The sequence below is a fragment of the Tenrec ecaudatus genome, chromosome 7 (assembly GCF_050624435.1).
Source record: "Tenrec ecaudatus isolate mTenEca1 chromosome 7, mTenEca1.hap1, whole genome shotgun sequence".
NCBI lineage: Eukaryota > Metazoa > Chordata > Mammalia > Afrosoricida > Tenrecidae > Tenrec > Tenrec ecaudatus.
This window is the reverse complement of record NC_134536.1, coordinates 152,420,108-152,429,730: the sequence shown is the minus strand read 5'-3', so window position 1 is coordinate 152,429,730 and position 9,623 is coordinate 152,420,108.

The following is a 9,623-nucleotide window of genomic DNA, read 5'->3' as shown; positions in this document are numbered from 1 at the left end:
AAAGATTTGTTTAAAAAAATTTTTTTTAAGAAGGAAGCAGAGTTAGGAGTGATGCTGCCACGTGACTATAGAACTTGTGGGCCCATTACCACAAAAGCAAACTCACTGCCACCAATGCTGCCGTTGATGCTGACTCATAGTGACCTATAGAACAGGAAGAACTGCCCTGTGGTTTCCAAGACTGTAGCTCTTCATAGGAGTAGAAATCCCCACATTTCTCCCGAGCAGAGCCTGGTGGTTTCAAACTGCTGACCTTGCTGTTAGCAACCCAGCTTGTAACCACCATGCCACTAGGGCCCATAGAAGAGGAAATTAATTAATATCTATTGAATTTGATGGCTGTATTTTTTTCTTTCTTTCTTATGTGTCATTTTGTTCTTAAAATATCAAATATATCAGACACCATTACTTCTTTGTGACACTGCTCCAACCCAATAACCCACAGAATGCATCGGCCAGTGGATGCACACGCTTTACAATCACTTAGTGGGCACAATTTGTGGAATTTCTTCTGACCCTCCAGAAGTATGTAAAGGCTACATCCTAATTCCATCTCACCCTGATTGTTCCCAAAACAAACAAACAAAAAGTAGCAAAGCATTTTTAATGTTCTTTTAAAAACTATTTAATATATTATATCATTCCATGGAGAATTGTACAATTGCTATCACCATCAGTTTGCAAACACTCTTTTTCTACATGGACTCCTTGACATCATCTCCCCTTCACCCCTCCTCCACCACTATACCCCACCCCTCTTTGAAATCCTTATTCTACTTGCCTCTATAGGTTCACCAATGCTGGGGTTCATATATCAAAAAAGTGGAAAAACCTAAAACACAACTTCAAAGAGTGACCTCCAATGACATGACACCGCTAAGATACACCCGAGTAGGAACAAACAAAAAACAAACAAAACAATAAAAAACAAAAATACAGAAAAATTTGGAAACCAGATCGGGTCCAGCATGCTTCATAGGGGGCGGGGGGTGGGTCTACTAACAAAATTGTAACTGTTAAAGTCAGATTTATGCCTTGATCTTCTATACCCATCTCTCCCAAGCTCTCTGTTTAGTAATCACTTTCCTCCCCTCCCCTAATTGTAAATAGAGGAAGTTCCCCAAAGACTCGTTTCCTATGTAGTTCCACAAATGAATGTTAGCTCCCACTGTGAGCCTTAACCTTCTGTACTCTGGATTCTTACAATTTAGACTCTGATATTGACCCCTCCTTCGACCTTGGACTCTATGGATTCCAATCCTTCAGTTACTGATGATGGTGTGCTTCTTCCACGTGGACTTAGTTGACATCTCACTTAGATGGCTGATTGTTCTGAAAGAAGTCTTCTAAGACCCCAGACACTATTTTATCTGCCAGCTGGGCACTATCTACATTCCTTACCACGTTGTGACAAAGCATTTATTTTCAAGGTCTCAGGGAATGATTCAGCTGATCAGTGGGTCAGACCTCAAATCTGCATCACTATATAAACAGCTCCATATTCTTTAACTTTGATTGGTCAAATGGAACATAAAGTATATCAATCATGATTAGATTCAGCTACATAGCATAAGCACCCAAGTACAGCGACATAAGTAACACAGAAACTTATTTCACTCAGGTGAAGGAAGTCCTACACAATACATTTGCTTTCATCTCATTGACCAGTACTTAGTTCTCTGTCCATAGCTAATGAAAAGAAAGAGAGGTAGAAAAATATAGTATTTTACCAGGGGAGCAATATGCCTAGTTACACATCAGATGTTTTTATTGAAGAAGAGAAAAAGGTGGAAGGCAGCTAGCAGGTTTGATGCAGGCTGCCCCTGAGTTCCCCTAATAGTATGCACATTCTTCTACCCTTATCTCAACCACATAAAGGGCAAAGCAACAGGCTCTCCACAAAAGAGGATGCCTCAAAGCTTCATTCGGTTATTGTATCTCACTAGAATTCCAGGATCTCTAATGATGTGCAGTCTTCTCCATCTTTCCAGATGTGCTTCCTTATCATCTAATCACTTATCAACCAAAAATTAAGTTATGATACTTACAAGCAACATTATACCTACAAGCAAGGAGTGGGGGCAGAATAAGCACATTTCTGAAAATCCATCAGAACAGGAAAGGAACATAAAGACATAATTGAAGCCATGGGAGGAGCAAAATGTGAGCAACTAGATGGTGCCTGGCTATCAGGAAGAAAAATGTCTGCGGTCTAAACAACTTGTTTCAAAACAAGCAGACATCTAAGTGAAGGGACAGCTAAGTCCACACAGAAGAACCACACCAGCCTGGTGGTCCAAGGATTGTAAATAATATAATTCAAAACCAGAGGAAGAAATTGTATTGAAACTTAATTTCTGAATAGCCCGTTTGCAGAAGGCTATGGAGGGCAGAGAGAGCCCAAAATCCATTTTCAGAGGCCTCACATTGAACTAGGCTCCTCTGAGTCTATGACCATGAACCAAGGGTGTGGAGCAGCTTTGTCATCGGTGTGCATTTGAAAGTGGATTAAAGGCGGATGCAACTAAGTTAAAATGCAACACTTTATCTTTTGTCCTTACTTTTGATCCACTTTTAAACTGTTGTCTAATTTTTATTATTTGCTGCTTTTAATTGAGAGTTTTGTTTTTATTTCGCTGTTATTGTTAGGTTGGGTTTGGGGGGTACACAGTTATTGCTAGGTTGGGCTTGGGGGGTGCACAGTGAAAAGATATGCTATTCATTATTTGAAATCCAGGATAGGTAAATCTATAGAGACATTAAATAGATTAATAGTTTCTTAGGGTTATGGCAGGAGAGGTTAGACAGAAATGTGGTGCTAATAATGAGTGCAAGAATAATGAAATGTTCTAAAATTGATTGTGGTGATAATCGTACTTCCTTTTTAAAATATATTTAAACCATTGGATTGTATGGTATGGTACAGGTCAACACAACTGTTAAACGCTTTTTAAAGGAAAGGAAAAATAGCAGTAATTGACTTACAACAATAACCAAATCTTGTTGGATAAAGAATGGCAGTGGAGGGTATTCCTTGATTGGCCCACCTGGCAGCTGCTGCTTCAGAGGACACTCCTTTGTCTATTGACTCTATGACTCCTTCCTTCTCCATTTCCTCCCTGGACACATCTAAGGTGGGCATTAAAAGCATGAACCTTTTTAAAGACTACTTGATTTTCACAGCCAACGTCTTGCTTGTGGAGGTTCGGGAATCCAGGGATTCTTTTGTCAGTTAAATTATCACAGGTTTTGTTTGGAGACCGAGCTTTAGATTTCTGTCCAAACTTCCTATCTGTTTCTACTCAGTTCCAAGTCTGAGAACTCTGGAATTTTATTTATAGACCTTTGTACTCTGTCCAAGGAGCCCTGGTTGCTCAGTGGTTCCAGGCGTCCTCCAACTACGACCCGCGGGTCACATGCAGCCCGCCGAGGACATTTATCCAGCACACTGGGTGTTTTTGCCCCATTTGTGGTTTTTTTTATTCAAAATAACATATGTGCAGTGTGCATAGGAATTTGTTCATAGTTTTTTTTTTTAACTCAGTCCAGCCCTCCAACAGGTCTGAGGGACAGTGAACTGGCCCCCTGTTTAAAAAGTTTGAGGACCCCTGGAAGCACTCAGCTGAAAAGCAAAGGGCCAGTGGTTTGACTCTACCCACCACCTTTCTGTAGGAGTAAGGTGTGACAGCTTGTTCCCAAAAAGATGACAATCTTGGCAATCCCATGGAACGGTTCTGTTTTACTGTACAGGTTTGCTAGGATTTAGGTCTACTTGCCAGCAATGGGTTTTATTTTGTTTACTTTTGGTTTTTGATGTTTGGGCCAGAGTCCTTGTGTGATTAAGTATTCAACTATTGACCCATGGTTTGTGATTTGAACCCACACACAGATGTTTCTGTAGATATACGGTACCTAGCTCTCTGTGTCTGCAAAGTCACAGCCCTGAAAACCCTCTGAAGCACTTTTCCCCAATGCAGGTGGAGTCAACATGAATTGGAACCAACTCAAGACAGCAATGAGCCAAAATAAGCTCTGGCATCTTGTCCCTCTCAAATTAATGCCTTGAGTCATTGAGATTATTTTAAACAAATAATTGGTGGACCCATAATATAATCTTTTTAGGTGGTTTATTTTCATTAGCAAAGATTGTCTCAAGAAAGATATTTGAGAAAGGCTTGAAAACATATATCATATCTTCTGCCTAGCCTGTGTTGGTCCAGTCACTTCCTACTGCTGCTTAAGAAGTGCTGTAAATATTTTTCAACCTTCTGAGACTCCCATACACAGATGGCTCTGTTCATTTCCATCTCTGCTTGCAGCTAGAACCTGAGTTAATATCTTTATCCTAGTACCTGTCTAAAAACCACAAAATGCAAACAATACAAGCCAAAGTGCTGCACTTTCCCATCTTTCCCCATAACTACACTCTCAGTGTGCATGTTGTTTGCTTTGCATGTTTCAGTGGTGACAGTTTGCAACTGCATAATTCGGGTCACCAACTTTCTAGCCAATGTTGTCAATTTCATCAATTCTCACGACCTGAATTTATCTCTTCATTAAGGCAGTAAATGATAGACTTATTATTCGTTATGGCACTCAACTCCAACTATCAAGTTTCATATTGGTTACTGAAAGCTTTAACTGAACAGGAAAATGCTAAATTAAAGTCATTCAAAGGTACTAAACACACAAATGTCATGTCAGATGTCATAAGAAGCACATATTTAATTATTAGAACAATTCTAGTAGCAATCTATATCTAAGAGCTTCTGATTTAGATAATAGCTCCTTTTATCATACATTTTGTAAATCTTTTTTTTTTCATTTTGTAAATCTATTATCAAGGGGAGTTCTAAGTATTTCATAATGTCGGCCAATTCCAGCAATTGAAGGGTGGATACTGAGCAGGGCAAATGAGGTCAGATGGGAGTTGGGGGAGGAGGACATGGAAAGGAAGAGGATAAAGGTGCTAGGACCAGTCAATTTAGAATCTAAATACAAACTAAGTTATGAGAGACACAATGAGGTGTATGGTGAAATCAAGATGGATTTGGAGTCATTCTGCAGCATGATATATAGTAGGTAACTATAATTAAGTTATATATATAAATTTAATATATATTAAGTTAATATATAGATATTAACCCAATATATATGTTATGCCAGGCAATGTGCCAAGTTTTTATATACCTTAACTAGTCTTCCAAAACTTTTCAAGATAGTACTTTTATGATCATCACTTTATAAATAAAAAACTGGAAGCTTAATGAATTTAGTATTTATCCAATATTCAATAGCAAATAGGAGAATCAAGATTTGAAGTCAGGTCTCTCATATACAAAAACCTAATCCATAACCACTATTATGGATTGAATTATGCTTCCCAAATATATGTGTTATAAATCCTAACCTCTATGCAGAATCCCATTTGGGAATGTGTTGATTTGTTATGTTAATGAGGCAGTCTTAGTGTAGAATGTGTCTTGTTTCAATCTCCTTTGAGATATAAAATGAGATTAAGCAAGCAAACTAGAAAACATAAATGGAGAATAATAGATACCAAGACACACAGAGATCTTCAAGGAACCTAGAAAAGGGAGCTAAAGAGACAAGGACCTTCCTCCAGAGCAAACAGAGAGATAAAGCCTTCTCCTGAATTTGGTCTTCTAGCCTGCTAACAATGACAAAATTAAATTTCTGTTTGTTAAAACCATTCACTTGTAGTTTCAGTTACAGCAGCACTGGATGATTAAGGCAATCTCTAAGGCAAATTGTTCATAATGGTAAGCTTTGGACTTTGCTCCTTGCTCAAAGGAATGACTCTTAGCCCTATGAATTATTCAGCCCTATACAATCATAAGAACTATCTCATGCATAAACAATGATATCACCAAGAGGAAAGTCACTCCAGACTATATTTCTAATTAGTACTTTGAGCAGTTAACAAAATGAATGGGAAAGTTAGTTATATCTTAAAGTCCTTTCATCAACTTTCAGAAAACTCTTTTTTCCTGTCATCTTTCTCTCATCAAATACTTACTGAATGTCTGCTGTGTGCCATAAACTGCACTTCTTTATTTTTTTTATGCCTCCTTTGTTTCTTTCATTTTTTAAATCGTTTTATTAGGGACTCATACAACTCTTATGAAATTCCATACATACATCAATTGTGTAAAGCACATTTGTATATTCATTGCCCTCATCATTCTGAAAACATTTGCTCTCCACTTAAGCCCCTGGCATCAGCTCCTCATTTTCCCCTCCCTCCCCACTTCCCCCTCCCTCATGAAACCGTGATAATTTATAAATTATTATTCTGTCATATATTGCCCTGTCCGACGTCTCCCTTCACCTACTTTTCTGTTGTCCGTCCCCCAGGGAGGAGGTCACATGTAGATCCTTGTAATCGGTTCCTTAGGAACTGCACTTCTGATATGAAATGTCTCATTCAAAGTCTGCGTCCTGCACTCATAGCACAGAGTGTTCGGTGCTGATAAGGGAAAGTTCCATGCTGTGTGGACATGGACAAGGCATGTCTCACTAGTTTTATGGGCGAGGTAGTAGAAAAAGCTTCCTTTAAGAGATGGTGCCCAAATGACATTTAGAAGGCTAAGTGGAAGTTAACCAAGAATTCATTCCCAACCGGAAAGCCAATAATCAAAAGCCCCAAAGCTAGAAAGAGCAAGGAATTAGAATTCTGGGTTGATGCCTTGGGATATGGCAAAAGACAGCCAGAAAGTTGGGTTCAATTTATTAACATCCTAGATACCACACTAAGTAGTCTGTACTTTATTCTGAGGACAATGAAGTATTAAACCCAAGAGGATAGATAAGATTTGTGCTTCAGAAAGTTCCTGCAGTTCCAAAGAACAGATTAACAACAACAAAAAAGACTTTAAGTAGAAAAACCAGTTATTAGTCTACAAAGATACTTCAATCTTGAGATGATGCCCAGAGCTAAAGTACAATATCAGGAATGGACAGCAATGGTCAGGTTGAAATGGTACTGAGGGAGTGAAAGCAAAAAAGCTTGGTGCATGCACAAGTACAGTGAAGTAAAAAGAGGGCGCGTTAAGCTTGGAGAATTAGATGCAGCCAAAAATGGGAGGAGAAGAGAAGATGTGGAGAAAAGTTTACATCCAATATGTAATTTTATGTCATCCTAGCAGTATTATTCTGTCATCAGAGTCTAGCTAGTTCTCTCTCTGAACTGGAGAAGAAAGTAGCATATAGTATTTAAGTCAAGGAAAGGATGAAATGACCCAGGTTGACCTCCTTCCTGACAGATGTTCTAAGTTTTCTTCACCCCTCTGCTGTACTCACACTGGTCAGGATGGACTCACATTAGTGGGCTCTCAGATAGACTATAATTTGAGGTCTTGCCTCATGTTTAGGATACTTGTCCTGAGCCCGATCCAAAATCAGTGGGTGAGTCCTTTGAGTCTCTTTCTCCAAAGGTCTCTCTTCTAGCTTCTCTGAAAAGTGATTTGATGCTTCAAAATTAATAGTTTCCAAGAATGAGCAATTGGATTTGTGTGTGTGTGTGTGTGTGTGTGTGTGTGTGTGTTTGGGGGAGGGATGGTCAGTATAAACTGTCTTTCAAAATTCCTTTTTTTTTAAAAAAAAACATAAGCACTCATTGATTACTTTAGTGCCTGCCATAGACAAGACAGAATTGGAGCATGATATCTAGTCCATATCCATGCTAGGCCTCTAAGTTAGGGACAACATCTCTCCCTCTCTCCCTCCCTCACTCCCTCCCTCTCTCCCTCTCTCTTTCCCGCCCTCCCTCTCTCCCTCTCCCTCCTTTTCCCTCCCTCTCCATCTCCCTCTCCCTCTCTCTCTCCCTTCCTTCCCCTCTCCCCCTCCCTCCCTCTCTCTCCCCCTCTCTCCCCCTCTCTCCCTCCCCCTCTCCCTCTCCCTCTCTCCCTCCCCCTCTCCTTCCCCCTCCCTGTCTCTCTCCCTGTCCCTCTCCCTTCCCACCCCTCCCTGCAACAAAACAAAACAAAAAAAAGTTAGGGACAACAGGCTGCAGATATCAGAGAAGAAATCACTGTTTTGAAAGTCCCTGAGAAATGAATTAGAAGGAACAAACGTAGAAACTGGCAGGGTTAAACTAAGGTCCATGTTGATGCAAAGTACTCAGGGAAGTTTAAAGAGGCAAGGGAATGAATGAATGCAGGAGAGGAAGCAAGGAAAACAAGAAGTCTATGTGTGGTGGGAGGAGAGCCTGAAGGGAAAAATATGAAAGAAGAAATGAGGAAAATTTTGTTAAACTATAAAGCAGATGACAAAGGGGAGGAAGGACAATGTGCCAAGAGGAAAAGAAATGAGATGTCTTGAAATTACCGAGCCCTAAAGCCAATCGGGAAGAACTCAAAGTAGAGTTGACTTTAATGACATGAGTGCAGCAAAGCTTTCCGTACTTTCATTTGCTGATGGGGCAAGACTTAAAATGAGGAGAAATAGCTGCAGATGTATTAAGTGTAAATCTAGGAATATTGGAAATCATCAAACATAAAATGGATTGCATAAATATCATTATCCTTGGCATTAATGCACTGAACTGAATTGGCATTAGCTATTTTGAGTCAGATGTGATTTACTGTGTCCCCCATGATAAATTGAAGAGAAATAGCTTTACATTCATCATCAAGAAAGAACATTTCAAGGTCTATAGCCATACCCTGACAAGGAAGACCAATTCATATGACTATTATTAAAATTTACCCACCAACCACTAAAGTCAATGTTGAAGAAATTGAAGAATTCTACCAAATTCCTCAGTTAGAAATTAATCAAATATACAAGGAAGATGTATTGATAATTATTGGCAATTGTAAGGTGAAAGTTGGAAACAGAAAGAAAGTATTGGCTTGTTGGAAAATATGACTTTAATGAGGGAAACAACACTGGAGATCCGATGATAGGAGTCTTTTTTTTTTTTTTTGGATAGGAGTTTTTGCAAGACCAACAACTTGCTCATCGAAAATACCTATTTTTCAATAACACAAATAGCAACTATACATGGGGATCTCACCAGATAAAATACACAAAAATCAAATCAACAACTTCTGGAAAAATTCACTGGAGAGGTTTAACATCAACCAAAACAAAGCCATAGGGTAACTGTGGAACAAATCACGTATTGTTTATAGGTAATTTCAAGTTAAAGTTGGAGCAAATATAAGCAAGTTCTTGAGAGCCAAAATAAGATCTTAAGTATATCTTAACTGAATTTAGAGACCATCTCAGAATAAATTTTACACACTGAAAATTAATAACTAAAGACCAGAAATGCTGCAGGATGTTATCGAGAACATTACACACCAAAAAGACCGTAACAGGTCATTAAAAAAAAAAAAAAAAAAACAGGAAAGAAAGAAAAGACCAAAAAATGTCAGAAGAGACTCTTGAACAAAAGGAAGCTAACTGGAAAAGTGATAATGTAAAAGAGCTTAAAAGGAAATCCAAAAAGACATGAACTATTATACTAAAATGAGTAAAAACTGGAATTAGAAAACCAAAAAGGAAAAATATGCTTAGCATTTCTCAAGTTGAAAGAATTTAAGAAAAAAATCAAACCTTGAGTTGCAATTATGAAGGAATCTATGGTCAAAATA